The following is a 21,117-nucleotide window of genomic DNA, read 5'->3' on the forward strand; positions in this document are numbered from 1 at the left end:
GAGAGCGCATGGAAGAGAGACCGGGTGCTTTAAAAACTTAGCCTTGGCGGGGCTTCTTAAAGTAACCAGCTCTACAGCCAGCCCATGAGCCGCCGCCCGCACTGTGCGCATGCGTCTTGCTTCAGCGTGGTTCTTGCCCCTGAGCCTTCCGGTAGAGTAGAACAGTTACAACGACCCTAATGACTGTACCCCAAACCACAAAGGATCCTTTGCTGATTTATGTTAACGAATAAGCAGTAATTAGTTCAACGTTTAACAAATTGTCCTTATTTAAAAAAAAAAAGAAAGCAAAATCTAGTGAATAAGGTATAGGAGGCAGAATAGTAAGGCATGCACAATGTTAGTTCCCTCGACCATTCTCCTATCAGACTCAGAGAGGCGGGGCTAACATTTGCTCAACGGGGGCCATGCAAAAAACAGAATGGACAGGCAAAGAGAAAAGCAACCTTAGCTTTTTAGGGCAAACACTAAGGGCTCTGGCATAAGACTGGAGGGGTAAACAGAGGGAGTGTGAATAGACAGAACAGGTACCTTATCTGCCTTGCCACCAACCCCCATAAAGAGCTCTGAACCAAAGAGAGGGAGAAGAGTTTGCAGTTGAGGAAAATTATAAAATGTAGGATGAAGTCCTTACACTGTGCCCCTACTCTCTGAAGTAAACCCTGGGCAGAGGGTGACATGCCCAAATGCCCCTTGAAGCTTGGGGGGATCCAAGAGTAGAGACAACTCCTGCCCTGTCCTTCGTCTGGAGTTTTGAGGTCTGGATGGGGAAGGCCAACAGGACAATGGCATGGAAGATCTAACCAGGAGAAGGCCAGAGTCTGCCCCCAAGTTCTGATGACTTCCAAGTGGCCTGGAAGGGGATTCAGAAGATTTTTCGGGTAAGGAAGTTAACAGAGAGAAGGAGAGAGAGCAGGTCTGCTCCAGGATTACTCCAGTCCAAGCGAAGGACCAAGCAGCAGCAGATATGGGGTAGGAGGCCCATGCCAGTGATGAGAGGAGGGCACTGCTGCAGTCTCAGAGGCATCATCTCCCCAAGGTGCTGAGTGGGAGCAGAATGGGCACCCGTATGGAGATGGGCTGTCACCATTTCCAGGAGCAAAACCCATGGGTGATGGGCCAAGAAGCGATCTGGCCCAGGTTACCTGGGATGGGGGTTGGGGCTGCTATAGAAGGAGACCAGAGCAGACCCACTTTCCTTCTCTAAAGACCTCACTCAGTATTTTGGATAAGCCCCCAGGAGTTTAGGATAGGCATCAGAAAGAGGAGGTAGAAAAACCCTGAGGAAGAGTCACTCCTGAATAGAACTGAATTTCAAGTTAGAAGATAGTAAAAAGCCACTGGCCAGGGCTGAGAAGACCCAGAAAGTAGCACTGAGATGACTCAGAAAGTAGGAATGTGAAATGAGAGCTGGCTCAGCTCTAGGACTAGGGGCCCCAGGGCAAGTGGAGGAACTAAGAGAAAAGACAAATGGACTTGTCAAAGCCTTCTTATTGGATGGCTCTGACGCAGCAGATGCCCGCATAATGAAGTATCATGTAGTAGCAGCGAAAGTGCCCATTTTCTTGCTTCTCTTTGGATTCCAATTCATGGATGTAAAGGCATTCAGAAAGCAGCACAGCATTTGCAAGAGGGGCACATGAGGACTAAGGATCGTGGTGCAATATAAAGCAATTCGTATTACTCTTAAATTTGTACTATGTTGTTTGAGATCAGTGATTCTGGGGACCCCTGAAGTCCCAGAAACCCATTCGGGTCAAGCTATATATATATATTTTAAATAATACTAACATGTTACTTACCTGTTCATTATCATGCTTTCACAAGTATCCAATGGAATTTTCTAGAGGTTGCAGGATGTGGAATGCCATCATTGCTCTGAGAGCTACTGGAATCTGTGCTTATATATTCTTGTGTTTTAAAAACTTTCCAGTATTAATTCTAACATGTAAATATTGATAGAAGTAACCCACATAAACAAAGGCTTTTGGGAGTCCTCAATAATTTTTCATAGATTAAAGGAGTCTTGAGACCAAAAAGTTCAAGAACCCCTGATCTAGGTATAATATGAGTGAAAGTAAGATACCAATTCTTACATTGATAACTTGACGGGCAATTAGTACTATAACTGCAAATGCCTTTAGTTTTATAAAAGTAATATGATTGAATTAAATTTACCAAAAAATTTCAAAATTCAGCTATATTTAAATAAATTTTAAAAATTGTTAATTATTTGTTATAATTTGTACTTGCCTTTTAATTTAATATCTATTTGTATATATTTTAGAAGAAAAATAACTTTTTAAAAGTATAAATAAAAATAATTTAAATTTTTACTATTTCCATTAATGTACTTTTAAAATGAAAATGCATGCAAATTGTGCACACTTTGAATAAAATTACATTTTAATTCTAATCTGTCAGTTATTTACTGTCAATAGAACACAAGTTAGGTAAAAATCTTCATTACAACAGATGAGGTGGCACCATTGTAGAAATGTATGAAATAAAGGCAGGAAAAATACATCTTATAGGATAAATGTACAATGATTTATTGATGAAATGTATTTTTATTTTATTACTTAGACAAACATGGCCAACTTATCATCAGAACACCTATACATATGCAATAATACTTAAATTCAATAGTTGCTGATATTTTACCAACTTTTGGATACATAAAAATCATAGCTTTAGACCAAAATTTCAGTCTTGTCATGATGAAGGGATGTCTGTGAAGAGCGACAGTGCACTCTGTTTAGCATCTGACACGAGGATTGATTTACTGCCTCCCTGGACCTCACAGCAGTCAGGGGCAGCCCGTGTATGCCAGCGCCTCACTGACCCCTCTAATAGCCCTCTGACATGGCTGTCTTATCCCTAACCACACGTACGCCAACTGAACACTGGAGCCTGAGACGTGGCCGGAGGCACCGTCCCCTCAGGGCTGGGCTTGGAGTCCGCCAGGTCTGTCTGAACCAGAACCTGCACTGCTACACAGAGACGCCTGCCTGGCACACAGGAGTGGACTCTGGGATCACCCAGAGGTTAAGGTGTGCGTCGCAGATGGTGGGGTTTGTTTTGTTTGGTTTTTGTTTTGTTTAAGCATTCACTACTCTTTTTTAGTATAAGTTAAACCAATGTATGCTTACTGAAAAAACAACAATCAAATAAAGGAAATTACAAAAAGAAAAACTGCAAGATCACCTATAAGCCCACCATCTGGAGAGAACTACCTTAAAAATTGCAGAGGGGGCCAGCCCAGTGACGGAGTGGTCAAGTTCGTGCACTGTGCTTGGGCGGCCTGGGGTTCACAGGTTCGGATCCTGGGCACAGACCTAGCACTGCTTGTCAAGCCATGCTGTGGTGGTGTCCCACACAAAATAGAGGAAGATTGGCATGGATGTTAGCTCAGCAACAATCTTCCTCAAGCAAAAAAAAGAGGAAGATTGGCAACAGATGTTAGCTTAGGGTGAATCTTCCTTACAAAACCCCCCCCTCAAAATTGTGGAAGGTGAGTATTTCTTTCTAGAGTTTTTTGTCTGCCTTTGTACACTACACTACACACACACACACACTTTTAAAAGTGTGATTGTGTTATAAATTCTGTTTTATAACCTGCCTTTTCCACTATTTTGGGGACATCTTTCCATTGAATAATTATAAATTTACATACCTATTTAAGAATTGTATAGTATTGCATTTTGTGGATTTTCCATCATTGACTTAACCTCGCCTCGGTTGATGAACATTTAAACAGAGTCTAGTTTTCACTATTACAAACAATACTTTAATAGTCTTTGTGCACTTGTTTGATGATTTTCTTTGGAAAAATTGCTGAAGACAAAATTTGGGGGTCAAAGGTAGCACATTTAAAGACTTCTGATATAGTCTGCAAATTCCCCACCAGGGCCATTCCACAAATCTGTGCCACCCCAGCACCGCTGAGAGCATGTTCCCCAAACTGTCACCCACTCTGAGCACCATCTCTCTCTAATCTTTGCCAATTTCACCAGCCACTGTGCTATCTCAGGGTTATTTTAATTTGTATTTCCTTGATTACTAGTGAAATTCAATGGAGTTTGTTGTGCTTATTGGCCATTCTTACTTCTCTCATCAACGGCTTTTTTCTACTCCTGCCCTTTGCCTGGCTTTCATCTGGGAGGACTGACTTTTTAAAACTGATTTTTGAGTGCTTCCTTCTTAGAGTTATTCACTTTTAACCTGCTTTAAAGCTTTAGTGTTACTTTACAAGATGGTTTTTTTCTGATAAAAACAAGTAGTGGTGCTTGTCTATTATAGAAAAATTAAAACCTAGAAAATACAGAGAAAGAAAAGTAAAAACGGGCTTGATCCCACCACATTTGCTTCTTTTTTCAAAAATGTACAAAGTAAAAAGTGAACGTTTCTCCCTTCTTCTCCCTACATTATAACTGTTATCCTTCAGTATGCATCCTTTTAGACATGTCTTATTTGCATATTAAAGATAAAGATAAGATTGTAATTTTTCTTTCGACTTTATCATCCTCATCATCATTATGACCATGAAGAAATTTGTAATCGTTTCTATTGATTTTTTTTTTTCTATTATGTTCTTTGGCTTTTCTCAGAAAGGCCATCTGCACTCCCAAGGATATGTAAATACCCAACTCTATATTCTTTTGATAATTTTATGGCTTCATTTTTTTACCATTAAGCCTTTAGTTTATCTGGAATTTATTCTGGTGTATGGTGTGAAGTAGTCGCCTAACTTTGTCTTGGTTAAGTGGTTATTCACATCATAAATTGAATTGTCCATCCCTTTCAAACCGATTTCAAAAGTCACATTCATCACTTAATAATTTATTGTCCTTGCTTTTGGACTTTGTGTTTTGGCATCAGTTTTAAACATTTAAAGATCTGGCAAGGCAGTTATAATTTATTACTCTTGTTTTTAGAAGTTTTCTGGATATTTATACCAGTTTATTTTTCAGATGAATTTTTATTCATAATTATGTTGAGCATATATATAAATTTGGGGACAATTAACATCATTTCAATAATGACTGTCCTCATCCAGGACCACAGTCCTTCTCTCCAATAATTAAAATCTTTTGTTTCTCAATAGAGTCCATCTGGATGTTTCTTGCTAAATCTGTCCTTGGGAGTTTTGTAAGTTTTATTATTTGGGTCATTTTTTTCTTCTATGAAGATATCTAACTGGTTATTGTTGGAAAGAGATGGAAGGTGTTTCAGAGGAGTGAATTCAGGGATATTAGTCAAAGGAAGTTAAACCGAGCCAGGGCACTGTCACAAGGGGCCGTAAACACACTGTGGCCTGTGGCACATCCTGTTATTGAGGAAAGGTAAGTGCAAGCTCACTGGAAAAATGAAATTTATGTCCTTCTAATCTGGGCCATAAGCTTCCAAAGAAACAATTTTTTTCATATGTTCTCTAGAGCATGATATAATTTGGAAAAGTTTCAGGTCTCTTCAACGGCTGAGGGTGTGTTTTTCAGCAGTTCCTCTTCCTGCTGACAAGAAAGGACTTAGATGTCGTGTGCTTTAGCCCAGCAGATGCCTCTCCCAGGCTGCTGAGCGGAAGATATTCCTGAAGGCAGGTGTCTTTCCTTGGCCCCACCTATCCTGATGGATCACCCCAAACTTTAGTTATTCTCCTGAGAGTAATGAAATTAGCAGAAGGAGGATTGTCTTTATTCAACAAAAAGTGGGAAATACGCATTGTTTTGGTGAGTTTTATCTTATATTAGATTTCAGGGTGGTATCATTTAAAACTTCTATAGACAAAAGATACCACTAATATTTTTGGAAACAAGTCATAGACAGCAGAACATATTAAACCTCATGTAATCCAAATACAGATTATAAGAAGACCATATATGACACTCATACAAATCAGTATGAAAAAAGGTAAAACAAATGCCCAGTTATAAAAATAGGTAAAAGATTCATTAAGGCAATTCACAGAAGAGTGTACATGAATGGCCAATAAACGTTTGAAAAGATAAAGTTCTTTCCCAATAATCCTGGAAATCAAAACAATGAGCCACCATTTCACGTGTTGTTTTCATTTTGTAAAGTATGGGAATACCAAGTATTAGGATGAAACAGGAGTTGCGATATTCTGCTGATAGTGGACTAAATCAGTTTGGCCAGTTCAGAGAGCAACTTGACCCTGTCCAATACAGTTTAAGATATTCATACCTCATGATCCAGCAACTCCATTTCTAAGTATACTCCCAAGAGAAAGTAGCATGGGTGCTCAACCTAACATGTATAAGGCTGTTGGGTGCAGCATTATTTATAATAATGAAATATTGGAAGCAACTCACATGTACGTTAATTGAGTGTCAGGATTACATACATGGGTTTTTTCACAATAGAATACAGAACGGACTACATTTATGTTTAGATGTTGATGACTAAATCGCAAACACATAATAATGGATAAAAATGTTGCAGAATAATTCCTACAGTTTGATGCCAATCAGTATTGTTTGATATATGTATCATACATGCCTCTGTAGTAAAGCCAGGAAGACACAGATAGAAAGAATACACACTAACTTCACTATACTAGTTGACGTCAGTGAAGAAAGGAGCCAACTGGGACCAGTTAGAGCAAAAAAGAGACTTCAACTCTCTCTCTAAAGCTTTATTTCTTTCAAAAAAAAAAAAAGGATTCAAATATGAAATGTAGAAATCCTTGCTAAATATTGGTAGTGGAAACATGGATGTTTGTTATTATTTTCTGTACTTTTCTGTGAGTTAAAATAGCTCATATTTTAAAACTAAGTTGAAATAACCCACTTTTCTAATAGAAAGTTAGCCAAACTATTTCTGTGGTGAGGACACCTCCTGGACTTCATTGTCTGTGACAGACACCACGCGTAGCCTTCCCATTGCTTCTCTACCCTGGACATCTGCATGTGTATGACGAACACCCAGGATACTTCTTTTCAAGGCTTTGATTGTGTAAGTTCAGAAAAATCTTCTCCGTTCAGGGGAATTATCAGGCTCTGGGACTGCTCATGCCAACTAGTCATTAAAAATGAAGATTGATTTATTATTGTCTAAAAACTGGGCTTCACTAGAAAGTATATTGCTAATCTTCTGTTTGACTCCAGGAAGAAAGAGATAGTCTTACCTAAAAAAAACTAATAAATTTTCTTTTATTAGGCATTAAAAACTGCACAGTTCAGATTCCCTTTATGCCTGGGCTTTTAGGAAGCTAGAGTTAATGTAATGATCCACTGAATTTACATCTTATTCTAGATTCTTATCCTAGATAATTATCTTTCCATTTCCCCTATATGGTTTTTGATTTTCATTTCTGATTTATTTAACTGCTGTATTTGAGTATAAGTGTTCTTAGATTCTTCTAGAAGGAAATGCATTTTAAAGTAATAAGCAAGTCGATTGACGGATGCATGGATAGACTGATTTACCAGCCACAGATTATATTAATTTACCCTGAGAAATATGACTGCCAAATAGACCAGCATATTTTGTCGGCTGCTCAATATATTTGCTTGCCAGTATGAGAGTCTACTTAAGAAGAGAATTTCCAGCAAGAAGATTTCTTAGAGTGCAAAGTAAGTCTTTCCCACGATAATTTACACTACGTGACTGCTAGATTACTCTTTCCAAAATACAACCCTAGTCTTTTTATATACCTGCTCAGAAACCCTCAGAAGTTCTATATGCTCTTTGGAATTAAGTGGACATTCCTCAGCTGGCTATCTCATGTGATGCTCACCAAACGTTCTAGCTTCTATGTCTCTTGTTCCTAACATATACCCTCTGCCTCAGTCAAATTGGAAAACCAGTAGTTTTCTGAGCACCCTCTGCTTTCCCATATCCATCCTTTTTGAATACTGCTTCCTCCACTTATACAGCTCCCCCACCATAGAATCTTATTCATACTTAAAAGTCTGCTCAGAATTCATCTGGTAATAATAACAGCAGCTATTCACATAACTCATTTGATCCTCATACAACTCTATATATGGTAAGTATTATTAACCCGATTTTACAGATGAGAAATACCGAGGCACAGAGAGGGCAGCCACTTTCCCACAGTCACACAACTAATGAGAGATGGAGCTGAGATTCAAACCCAGCCAGCCTGGAGCCTATGTTCCTATTGGTGAGGCTCAGGACACAATACCCCAAAATATGGCACATTGGCATATTGAATATTTCAAGCTGAGAGAATCTGAGAAATGGCAGGTGAGTTAGACCACGAGAACCCTCCTGTGAGGTGCCCTCCCTACACCTGCAGGAAAGGAGCATCCTCCTCTCCAAAGACTGAAGGAGGACGACAGGAATCTGAATGACCATCCCAAACCTGGCTCTCTTTCAGGGTTCCCTGGGTCCCCTGCCTCAGGGATGTTACCATGATCTTGTTACCGAGTAAGGGCTTGCCACCCTACGTGCGTAGCAGCCAATGCTAGGGCACCGGCTTTTGAGAAAATAAAGACTTTATTGCAAGGCAAGACTCTCAAATCTGTCTCCCTGATCCAGGGTAGGGGCAAAATTTAGAGTTCGGAGCAACTAAGCTACAGCTGGGCCCACGTAAGCTGACTGGCTAGTCTTGAATCCATCCATATAAGGTTATCAAGCTACTTGGGCTGCTGGAAGCTGGATTTTCCTTATTGGAGGACTTCGTGCTTCAGGAAGGGCTCAGGTGGCAACGTTTCTGAAGATTCTTGGTTCCAGGGTCATCCTGGCGCTGTGGGTTTTGCCTGGCACATGAGCAGTGCTGTCTCTGTCACTGAGCAAGATTTGACTCATCAATAACCTGTTTTAAGGAAGCAAAATTAGTTTAAGCTGGTCAGTGTTTATGTGCTGTTTCAGTCTAACGTCTCTGCAGCTCTCCAGCCCTGTCTGCTGAGTCCGCTCACTGTCAGTGCTGCAGCTCTCCATCTTCTAGGTTCCCCAAGTCCTGCTCCATCCTCTCCTTGCTGCCTCTGCACTTATGGTTCCCTTTGCCTGGAATACGCTCCCCTCCACCCCCAAACTTTCCACCCAGGTCACGATTACTGGGCCTTCAGGTCAGGCTCCATTGGGACTTTCTCAGGAGAATTTCCCCGACCCGGTGGGCCAGGTCGAGGACCCCTGCCTGTGCTCTCAGAATTCCCTGTATTTTTCCTTCATAACACATAGCACAGTTTACAATGGTATGCTATATGTCCAAAATGAAAATCGGGGCCCCACGTGGTCTAGTCCCAGCACAGAGTGACTGTCAAAGAAACATCAACTCAAAGGTAGTAGTTAAAAGCAATTCAATTCTTTACTAAAACCAATCAGAGAACATCAAGGGGGTCCAGTTAATAACTCACAGGTACACTTCATAACATCCATCTTGCCGCTCCTCTCGCTCACACCACGTGACTGCCCCAAGGCTCTTCTCTCTTGTAGCCAGGGGGGCTCTGGGTCACACCAGCTGGTTTTAAATCCTGGCTACACCCCTTATTAACTCTGCAAGCTTGTGCAAGTTACTTAACTTCTTTATGTCTCAGTTTTCACATCTGTAAAATGGGGACAAATTCAATAACTCTCCCACTGTTTTGGGGAGAAATGTAAGAGACAATGCTAGTAAAGTGTATTTAACTGTTCCTGAAGTATAATAAGGTGTTCAATAAAAGTTATAAAAAGCAATAGTTTAAATATTTTTATTTTTTAATCTTAGTTCCGTCTACTTCTTTCTTTTCTTATGTAAATTGCTCATCCCTACTTCTAAAGTCTAGTCTCTCTTTCCGCATTAACTGGATTTGGCATCACAACAGCTCAGGAACCCCGCTGGCAGAGAGTTCTTCTCGGAGTGGGGCCGGGGAGGGAGGAGAGGGGAGAAGTTTAGAGGACAAAGGCGGAATTCTCCGTGATGGTTGAAAGAGTGAAGAAAATTGCAAATATTATAGTTAACTTTTCTTTTCTTTTCCATTACCCTTCTGTGATTGTTTGATTATTGTTTAGCGTCCCTTAGAGACTAAGCTCTGGGGGAGCAGAGTCTATATTTATTCAGCCCACCGTTGTATGCCCAGTTCCTGGAACACAGCAGAGCTCAAATGTTTGATGAATGAATAAATGAAGGAGGTCCTGATGATTAAATGAAATCAGGCTGGTTAAGCACTTGATACAGTGCCTGGCACGTAGTCAGTACTGAACTTGGTATTATTATTTGTACCTGGTATTATCATTTCTTCCTTTAACATCCACCTTCTCTATGGGGTCCCACTCAGGTGTTCCCACTGCACACCGTGCTCCTACCCATCATGGGATTAGCTGTAATATGTCTCTCTCCTCACCAGACTGTAAACTCCCCAGGGACAGTGGCCATGTCAGATTTGACTTGGAATCTCCAGTGCCCGGCACACTGCCTGAAACATAGCAGGTGTTCAATGGATGAATAATGAATATTATTAAACCACAGATTCTCTTAGGTATGTTTCAACGTGGTTTCTATTAGCCCCTTTATGAAATTTGGGAAATGCTAGTTTTATTGGTAATATTTGCAAGCCATCTCTTAGAGTTGCGTTTCTTGAGCATATGGCTAATATCATTCATTTTATGCTGAATCTTTCTAGCTTCAGAATGAAAGATGATATATTCTGGTGCTCTTGTTCCCGAGTGTAGGAAATCTGGTCTCCCCCTGCACCGACCAGACCGTCTAACCTGGCTGTTGAGAATTCAGACAGGGAAGCACAGAGTGGAGAGGGGTTTCCTCTCCAGCGAGCTGCCTACAATGCCCATAGCTAATGGTTTTGGACGTATTTTCAAAGCTCGCCAGCGATGGTAATGACAGAGTTTAATCACCTTTGCAGCTGAGTTCTGCCTTAGGTCAAAGAGAACTCTCTTGTTGCATTCTAATCCAATTTTATCTGGTTTTCATCTCTATAGAGATGGAGAAAAGCCAGCTAGCATCCTCCTCCAAAGAAACCATCCTGTTCTTGAAGAAAGTTATTAAATCAGTCCTTGGCCTGCAATTTTCAAGGCGAAGCCAGTTCAGCGTCTTTAACCTTTCCTCGGAGGTCTTCCCCTCCATCCTTTTAATAGTTTCTGTTGCTTCTCTTTGGACCTTTTCCAACTCTTCTATAGCTCTCTAGAAATTCAGAAACCAAAATTTGATTCAACACTAATAAGGGCCTGACCAACGTTAAATAAAGAAAAAATGACAGGCTCTCAGCCTTGGTGTGTCCTGCTCCGTAGGTACATGTCAGGGCAGGAGAATGTCACTAATCCAGACAGCCCTAAAGCATCGTTTGTGACATTCTAAAGGTTGAGTGAGGATTTAACACTAAAAATGTCTTTCTATTCATAAATAACAAAGAGAAGCCGGAGAAATATTTAAAATGCTTATGACAATATACCGTTTCAAGCATTCATTAACTGAAAAATAACCAGTATCACACATTTACCAGAACAATTTGCCTAAGGAATTCTTTTAAACATTGGCTTAGTAAACCAGATTGTTATTTCTATGAGTATTTGAAAATGATGCTGCATTTTGACACAAATATATTTCGTACCTTAGAGCTTTTGTTCATTCAATTGCCTTCCACATTTCTTAAAGTTAGTGATTTTTCTAAATCAAGCAATATCATATTCATTTATACATAAAAATGTTTAAATCATTTATTTTTCTGATTTTTTTTCTCTTTTTTCTTTTGGCTCCTTATTTGGGAAAGACCGTTCCCCAGAATAGCTTTTCCCCTCCTCAGTGGGCTGGTTTTACCTGAGATGGGGTCCGAGTAGAAGGGCAGCTGGCATTTGCTGGCCTCTCTCTGGAGAGAAGGGGGTTCCGGGGTGGCCTATGGACCTTCCCGCTGTCTCAGCTGCTGCCGTCCACTTCTGACTTCTTCGGCTCCTGGGTGGGTAAGAAATGGGTTCAGAGACAACTAACCTCTGCTCTAAAACACTGCTAAGCTTCGCTGCTGATTTCTAAGTTGCTACCTCATATTCTTTGGTTCTTCCAAGGACTATTCCCCTAAGTAGTTCTGGGATCCCTTCCTATCCTTTTAAAAGCATTTATGTGTAAGGACATCATAGCAAAGGCTTCGTTTGGGTTCGTAGAATTGTGGTTCTTGTTTTTCCTGAGTCAGTTAGATCCCATTTAGTTCAGCTTCTCTTTCAGTTCCCCCAAAAGCGGAGTCCCAGCCGAGGGCTTGGGTGCAGGTGTTCTGTTGGGAGGCTGTCCCCAGGAGCAGGCAGGAGGGAAAAGGGAGCGAGGGACAGGAGAGGAGGAGATGTCAAGACAAGGGCGCACTGTCAAGCGCCAGCGCGGGCAGCGGGGATTCAATTTCTGAGATTCAGGGACCTCTGAGAAGCACACAGGACTCTTCCTGGGATTGTCTCCCGAAGGACAGGAGGCCAGAGCGTGTGTCCACCAGCACCCACCGCTCCTTAGTTGAGGATTTCACCCAGGCACGTTCAGTGCCCAGTGCTTCTGGGCTGATGGTGCATGGGCAAATGTTGTGTGGCAGATGTTGGGACAGGCCCTGAGGTTACCACAGCGGGTACCTGAGTCCCGAGCCTGCGCAGGACTGTCCATTGCCCTGCACTGAAGTTAGAGGTGGGATGAAGGCATATGACATGGAGCACAGACCTACCTCACCAAGCCTTTCATGTCATGAACAGGTATGACTTCTAAGAGCCCTCAGAACAAACGGGGCCACTTGTTGGGCATCCAGGATGCACAGTGGGCCTCCTAATGAACAACTAATTGCAGTGGAAATCGAAATTTGGGGAGTGATTTCTAATCTCTTTGGAATTAAAAAAAATCATCTTTAATATGAATCTACACTCCTACAAGGGTAATTTCACCAGCAATGCCATGGAAATAAACATCTCTTTTGCCTCCTCCCCCAGTGTCAGCAATAAGAAGCAAGAATCAGGCAGAAACCAAAGATGGTTTCATAAAGACTCCTGGGGGAGAACACAAGCGCAGCCTTCATCAAACGACTCCCTCTGGGACCAGGGGGCTGCCATGGCTCAGCTGGGTGTCCCGGTTCCCCTGTGAGTCCCTGCATCTGGGCATCATTTTTATTTGCGAAGAGACATTTTATTACAGTCACATGATGAGAATATCTTTCATTAGAAAAGACGTTAGATTTATTTGTATAATTAAAGCAAATCGACCAGTCCGTGCTGGTGGTTTAGAGAGTTGTGTGTGAAGAGGGAAGGTCAGTGCCTCCATTTATTCTTGGACAGTATTTCTCAGACCTTTTTGGCCGTGACCTACCATAAAGCATACATTTCCCATGACTCAGTAGACACATATATAAATACATAACTGAAACAAAAGTTCCACAAGACAATAATCCTTACTATGTGCTCTGATATTTTCTCTTCTATGCTGTGCTATTCTACCCTGGCCTGTTTGTTCTATTCCATTTTTTGAACGCTAGTCTAGACTCACTAAGTTGTTTATATGACCTACGAGCAGGTCACAAACTGCATTTGGAAAAACACTGCTCTAGGGCACCACAGCTCTGCACTCACAATTCCTCAACTGATTTGTTTCCTTTCATGTCGTAAATCAATGTGCGTATAATTTGTTTTCTACTGGAACAGTGAAATTGGTTTCCTATCCAGCCTTTTTCCTCCTACCAAATCTTTTTCCTCCAGCCAAGAGTATCATAATGTAGGATACATTGTTTTGGACACATTGGAAGCATTTCTAAATCCTTTGGTACTTCTATAAAGGATACATTGTGAAACCTACAAAAGAGTGTCCTGGATCGGTATGCTTTAGGTTGTAAGGTAACTGAAATCCTGCCGCAAACTGTCTTAAGCAAACCAGAAATACAACATCTCGAAATGAAGATGTTCAGAGCTGGGCGTGGTTGACTCAGTGGCTTACTGACAGCGCCAAGGATGCTGGTTCTCTCCATCTCTCAGCTCTGCCAATCTCCAGGTTGGCTTGATCCTCAGGGGGGGTGTCAAGATAGTCTAAGATCCCAGGTATCACATCCAGGCACAACTACATCCACGGGAAAAGGTAGGTGACTTTCTTCCTGTGGCTCTTTCATGGAGAAGCTCCCAGCAGATGTCTCGTCATATCCCATTAGCTATAATGAGGGTCACATGCCTCTTCCTAAATCAGTAACTGGCAAGGAGGATGTGGTTACCCTTAAACAAATCAATTGACAGAGGAGAAAAAGATGCCTGCACAATTAAGTCAAAAATCCCTGAAGTTATCTTTCATTCCTCGCTTTTTCTCATCTCCATTATCTAATTTGTCACCAAATCTTGATGATTTGGCCTTTAGATACCTCCAGAATCAGACCGCTTTCCACTGTCAACCTTGCTACCACCCTGGTCCAAGTCACCGTCACCTCCCGCCTGGATATTGCTGTAGTCTCCAAATTGCTTGCCCTTCTTTCTCTCCTCACACTCCCCCTTCGGTTTCTTCTCAACACGGAGTAACGGAGTGGCGGTATAAAACAGTCAGTCAGGTCCTGTCACTCCTCTGCTCAGAACTCCCCCATTGCGCCTCAGCTCACTAAGCATGACCTTGAGGCTTTGCACCAAGAGCCAGACACGGAGGAGTGAATGGAACAGACACGAGGCTTGCCTTGTATCGGGAAGGGATACACACAAGCCAAAGAAACAAGCAAAACACGTAGCGTGGTAAATTATGGTAAGCGCTACGGATAAAAATAAAGCAGGACCATGCCATTACAAGGTGTACATTCTAATATACTTGACGGGTCTGGTAGAGAGCAGGCCCCCGATATGTGATATTAGTTACCCTTTCATTTGAAAATGACAGAAACTTAATTCATACCAAATTAAGCAAACCAGGAGAAATGCAAAAGCAGACCCAGCTTCAGGTACAGCTGGATTCAGAGGCTCAAACAACATCATCAGGAGCCAGTCCCTCCTCACCTTTCCACATGCTTTTCATCATATTGGCTTCATTTTCAGATACGCTGTCACAAAACAGAGCAATGATGGACACCAGGCTCCAACTAGCATTCTGCTCTTGTAGCAACCTGGACGAAAGAGAGCCTATCACAAGAGTTCTAGCCACATTTCAAACCACATTTTGAAAAACAAAGTCCCAAATAAATTAGTAAGCTGAATGTCAGTTTCCGTTTCTGTCAGTTTTGACCACTATGGAAAACAATATGGAGGTTCCTCAAAAAATTAAAAATACATCTACTATATGATCCAGGAATTCCACTTCTGAGCATTTATCCAAAGGAAAATGAGAACAGGATTTCAATGAGATATGTGCAGTCCCATGTTTATTGCAGAATTATTCACAATAGCCAAGATATGGGAACAACCCAAATGCCCATCAACAGATGAATGGATGAAAAAGATGTGGTACACAAACACAATGGAATATTGTTCAGCCATGAGCAAGGAGGCTATCCTTCCATTTGTACAACATGGATGGACCTTGAGCACGTTGTGCTAAGTGAGATAGGTCAGACAGAGAAAGACAAGTACTGTATGATATCACTTATATGTAGAATCTAAAAGATTAAACCTGTAAAAAACAGAGAGTAAAATGGTGGTTACCAGGGCATGTGGGAGGGAGACAAGAGTAATGCTTTTTAAGGGTAAAAATTTGTGGCAAGTAGTAAATAAGCCACAGAGATCGAATACACAGTATAATGAACATAGAGAACAATATTGTACTATAATTATGTAACTTGAAAAATATTGCTACTTCGGCATCATATTACAATATATAAATGTATTGAAGTAACATACTGTACACCTGAACTTACACAATGTTACTTGTCAAATTTATTCAATTAAAAAATTAAGTCCCAGGGCCAGCCCAGTGGCATAGTGGTTAAGTTCGTGTGCTCCACTTCAGAGGCCCAGAGTTTGCCAGTTCGAATCCCAAGTGCAGAACTATGCACCGCTCATCGGGCCATGCTGTGGTGGTGTCCCACATACAAAAAACAGAGGAAGACTGGCACAGATATTAGCTCAGCGACAATCTTCCTCAAGCAAAAAAGAGGAAGATTGGCAACAGATGTCAGCTCAGGGCCGGTCTTCCTTAGCAAAAAAAAAAAAAAGAAAGAAACTAAGTCTTGGGGTTGGCACAGTGGCATAATGGTTAAGTTTTTTTGCTCTGCTTTGGTGGGGTTCATGGGTTCAGATCCTGGGCGTGGACCTACACACCATTCATCAAACTATGCAGTGGTGGCATCCCAAATACAAAAGAGAGGAAGATTGGCACAGATGCTAGCTCAGGGACAATCTTCCTCAAGCAAAAAGAAGGAGATTGGCAACAGATGTTAGCTCAGGGCCAATCTTCCTCACAAAAAGAAAAAATATTAGGTCTTATTGGAAAACAAATAAAATAAAATAAAGGCAACTTGCACAGGATTTGACCAAAAGTACATACTTAATAAGTATTTACTCATTGCTAATTCATTTTCAGATATGCATGAGTTGGTTATAGTTAGTACGTTAGAGAGCTATCAGAAATCAGCAACTTTAATCAATGCTTAAATTTAGCACTTTGTTATATATCATCCTTCCCTGTGACTGTTTTACAAGAGCAGTTTCTTCAGTTATGTTGCAACGTCTTCCCCATGAAATAAGGTAAATAAGACATGGGTTTGGAATCTGAAAAACCTGGATTCAAATCCTGCTCCGACACTTATACTTGTGGGATCTTGTGCAACTGAATTACCTTCCATGAGACTCAATTTGCTTATTTGTAAAATGAGGAGAGTGATACCCACCTCCTGGGGTTGCTGGAATGGTAAATGAGATGACGTTGGTTATTTCCCTAGCAGCATGACGGGCTCAGCATGGAGCAGCTATCAGCCTAGGGTGGTGTCCACCACACAGTGACCACGAGTAAACGCATACGTGGGAGCAGACACACGTTGTGACCCTCAGGCTCTCTGACCAGTGGCTGAGCTCTTGGGGCAGCCCTGCTTCCAGACATTTCTGCAAACTCATTCGATTTTTTTTCCATTTCAGTTTTCTTTTTTTCTTTTTACTGACGTATAGTTGACATACAATATCATGTTAGTTTCAGGAGGACAGCATAGTGATTCGACATTTATATACATTACGAAATGCTCACCACCATAAATCTAGTAACCATGTGTCACCATACAAAGTTATTGAGTATTACTGACTACATTCCCTGTGCGGCACGTTACACCTCCATGACTTATTTATTTTATAAGTGTAAGTTTGTGCCTCTTACCCCCCTTCACCTATTTCACCCAGCCCCTGCCCCCCGCTCCTTGGGAACTCATTCTCAAGAATTTCCTTGGACAGAGAGTTCTGAACATTCAGTGTTTCAAGACACTTCTTTGGTTTAATAACTATCCGAAAAAGATGTTATTTTACCCTAGTTTTTCTTAAACTAAATTCTATCCAACATCAATAATTACCCTTCTCTACCATTTCTGTATATACCACACTTATCTTTTCTCTCGAGTAAGACTGTTTCTGAAGGGGCTCTGGGTAGAGAGCAGAGGGGTAAGTGCACTGTGCCCTGACTTCTCCTAACTTTTTGTTTGGAGAAATCATGGAAGGGCAGCTTCGAAAGGGGGAAGAAAGCAATAAGTTTAAGGACCACATGAGCACTGTGTGTGGAAGGGGCTGGCATTGCCAGGTGGAGAAGCAGTGCTGACACTGTGGCATCAACGGGGGATGTTGTTGAAGGCTCCATTCACTAGGTTTCTCTTTTTGTCCATTTTGTTTTATCCAAAAAATATTGCTGGAGCCCGCAGTGTCCACCAGGCTGTGAGGCAACACAGATGCCAGATGTGGGGCAACGCAGAGGCAGCAAGGCACAGCCTGTGCTCTGCAGAGACTTAGAGCTCCTGGAGAGAGAGCTACCAGTGGATGTGGATGGAGGGGGCATCTAGTGGGAGAAGGGCCTGGGGTGGGCACACTGGGCATGCCTGGGGAGTCAGTGAATCAGCCTTGTTTTGGCTGGAGTCCATGGGCTGCAGAAAGGGGAGTATAAGAGAGAAGGACAGATGGTAAAGTGGGACCATGTCACGTGTTAAGGAGATGGGACTTTCAGGTCGCAGATCCTGCTGAAGGAGGATCAAAAACCATGCATCGCCCATCACCACCCCGGCCGTCGCCATGGTGAAGCCGAGACGAGGCCAAGCAGACGCTGCAGCAGGTCTTGCGGGGCTGCCAGTTCACCGTCTGCTGAGCTTCGTGCCTCTGGTGATTTACTTGGGATTAAGAGGAGTGCAGATCCTGAAATGCCTGAGCAACCGTTCTGAGCCTACTTTGGAGATAAAGAACTATTTGGTCACCTGCATGTGGAAGCAGTCAAGGAACAGGAGCAACATGCAAGGTGTGTGCTCTGACAAGGGTCAGAAACGGCACATCGTTCAGCTGTTCCCCTCTTGGGTGGGCTCTTTCTTCGTGGAGAAACCTGTGGCAGAGTGGAACCTCTTCTGACTCATCACGATAGACTGTACCAAGACAAATGTTTCCAACCACGAAAATACCAACTACCCAAATAAAGAATTGTCTCATTTGAGTAATGAAGGCAATAAGGTTCAGAGATGTTAAGTGATTTTCCCAAGGTCACACAGCTTCCAAGGGCCTTCTTTGGGAGCATGAGCAGCTCCAAAAGCCACACCATTAATACGGCTCTGTTCTAAAAAGGAGGGTCAATATGAGTTACAATGGGATTTTAATAACCTAGTTGACCAATGAATCTCATAAATAATGACATCTACGAATATTTTAGTATTTCTTTTAGTATATTTTCACTCAGCTCAGGGAACAATAATCTAAGCAGAGATACTGTTTAGATTTCATTCATTCATAAACACCCATTACGTAGAAAGCACAGGTCTGGGCTCTTCAGTGAAGAATAAACGGTACGTACTTTCTCTTCTAGTTGTATGCACACTAGTATAATCCTAAAATGAGTTCTGTGCTCCATCAAGGTAATAAAAGCTATCCGTCTTGACATTGAGCTGTCCATTATCCAATACAAAGCAAGTTTTTTTTGTTTTAAAAAATAACTTTATTTTTTTAAAGCAGTTTCAGATTTACAGCAAAATTAAAGAAAAGGTACATAGATGTCTCATACACCCCCCGCCCCTACACATGCATGGCCTTTCCCGACGTCAACATCCCCCACCAGAGTGGTACACTTAGTATAACGGACGACCCTAGACTGACATATCACCACCCAAAGTCCAAAGTTTCCATGAGGGTTCACTCGTGGTGTTGTACATTCTATGGGTTTCGACAAACGTATAATGACACATATCCACCATTACGGTATCAGACAGAGTATTTTCACTGCCCTAAAATTCTCTGGGCTCTGCCTGTTCATCCTCATCACCCCATCTCCTGGCAACCAAAGATCTGTTCCTGTTGCTACAGTTTTGCCTTTTCTAGAATGTCACATGGTTGAAGTCATACAGTAATGTAGCTTTTTCAAATTGGCTTCTTTCACTTAGTAAATATGTGTTGAAGGTTCTGCCATGTATTTTCATGGCTTGATAGCTCATTTCTTTTTAGCCCTGAATAATATTCCATTGTGTGGCTGTACCACAGTTTATCCATCCATTCACCTACTGAAGGACGTCTTGGTTGCTTCCAAGTTTTGGCAATTATGGATAGGGCTGCTATAAACATCCATGCGTGGGTTTTTGTGTAGACATGAGTTTTCAGCTCCTTTGGGTAAATATCAAGGAACACAATTGCTGGATTGTGTAGTAAGAATATGTTTTGTTTTGTAAGAAACTGCCAAACTGTCTTCCAAAGTGGCTGCACCATTTTGCATTCCCATCAGCGGGGAGTGAGAGTTTCTGTCACTCCACATCCTCACCAGCATTTGGTGTTGTCTGTGTTCCAGATTTTGACCATTCCAATAAGTGTGCAAAGCAAGTTTATATGTATATATATATAATTTGTTTCTCCTTGTATTATGTATTTATATATCTGATGGTTTCATGGCAAAAAGATAAACTTACGAATCTGGTCTGACTGGTAAGAACCCCAGCTCCATCTCGTCCCAGCAGCGTGGCCTTGGGCAAATTACTTCACCTCTCCATTTCCTCTGCTATAAAAAGGTCGTGGTAATGGAAGTCACGTAACATTTTGACAATATTACATAAAACAACATAGCTAAAGCACTCAGCAATGTCCAGTCGTATAGCAAGTACTTGATGAATCTGTGTCCTCTTCTCCCCTCTACACGCGTGGTTCAGGTCACACTTTTTGTCACGGGAGCACCACTCTATTGCGGTCAGTTACCCACATGACCAGACTCGACCTTCTGATTTTTCAAGATATATTTTTAACATAGTTCATGGAATAATGGTGAACTTAATCTAGGCTACTTGCCTTTTGTTTTACTAGTGGCTACACAGCACACAGGCTAACTTACAGCAGCGTAGAACCTACCATTAGATGCTTGTTTCATGTAGTATTCCTTCAGCTGAATTAATGATCAAATCTTTCCATTTGAAGAAATTTCTAGATTATTAAAAAGCCCTTTAAGTAAACACACACTGTCCCGACACTTTACGGATTCCTGCTTAGCTCACCTATCCTGGAACATGTTAGAATTCAGATTTTTAGGTTTCTGTCTCTGAATGTGCTCTCCCTCAAATGCAGATTATTCAGTTGTTTCACATAAAGAACCTACTAGATGAATAAGTTATGCCCACATGCAGAATGCTTTCTGTGCAGGAACCACAAGAAACCTACCAGAAAATATCACAAAACTTCCATAATTATAACAAACCCTTGGAACAAGCAACATTGTAGCATAGAAAAGGGGGCAAAGAAGGAAACAGAACTGAGAGAACTAGTTCAAAGCTCAGCCAAAGGAGTCAGGAAGCTGGGAACTTCATGGAACAAGCAAGATTTGCCATTGTTTATTTCTCAAAAAGATTAAAGGAAACCACGAACAGTGGGAAAATTCCTTTCACCTCCCCAAAGGGAAATAGAAGGGGCCTCGGAAGGCTGTCACTTGGCTTTAAAAATAAGAGACTGAAACTCTGACAGCATGTTTTCCTGCCATCAAAATGCAAGCTCTTTCCACATGGAGCTAACGATGGGCATGCTGAGTCAGGACAAATTGATTTTAACTCCAGAATGAACACATTAAATGCTTCGTTTTCATTACCCTGC

General features: G+C 41.6%; 1 long non-coding RNA gene across 2 annotated transcripts in view; it reads right to left on the reverse strand.

The window, feature by feature from the left end:
- Positions 1-4,598: 4,598 nt before the first annotated feature.
- Positions 4,599-21,117, reverse strand: part of LOC139044832 (uncharacterized) — a 36,121-nt gene continuing 19,602 nt past the window's right edge. The window contains exons 3-5 of one of the 2 annotated variants that reach the window (XR_011502122.1): positions 14,893-14,999; positions 11,738-11,869; positions 4,599-8,803 (exon numbers count right to left, since the gene is read on the reverse strand). This is a non-coding gene — a long non-coding RNA (uncharacterized lncRNA). Of the gene's footprint in view, positions 8,804-9,344; positions 11,105-11,737; positions 11,870-14,892; positions 15,000-21,117 lie in introns of those variants that run through there. The other variant, XR_011502121.1, reaches the window with a different exon arrangement.

The sequence above is a fragment of the Equus asinus genome, chromosome 3 (genome assembly GCF_041296235.1).
Source record: "Equus asinus isolate D_3611 breed Donkey chromosome 3, EquAss-T2T_v2, whole genome shotgun sequence".
NCBI lineage: Eukaryota > Metazoa > Chordata > Mammalia > Perissodactyla > Equidae > Equus > Equus asinus.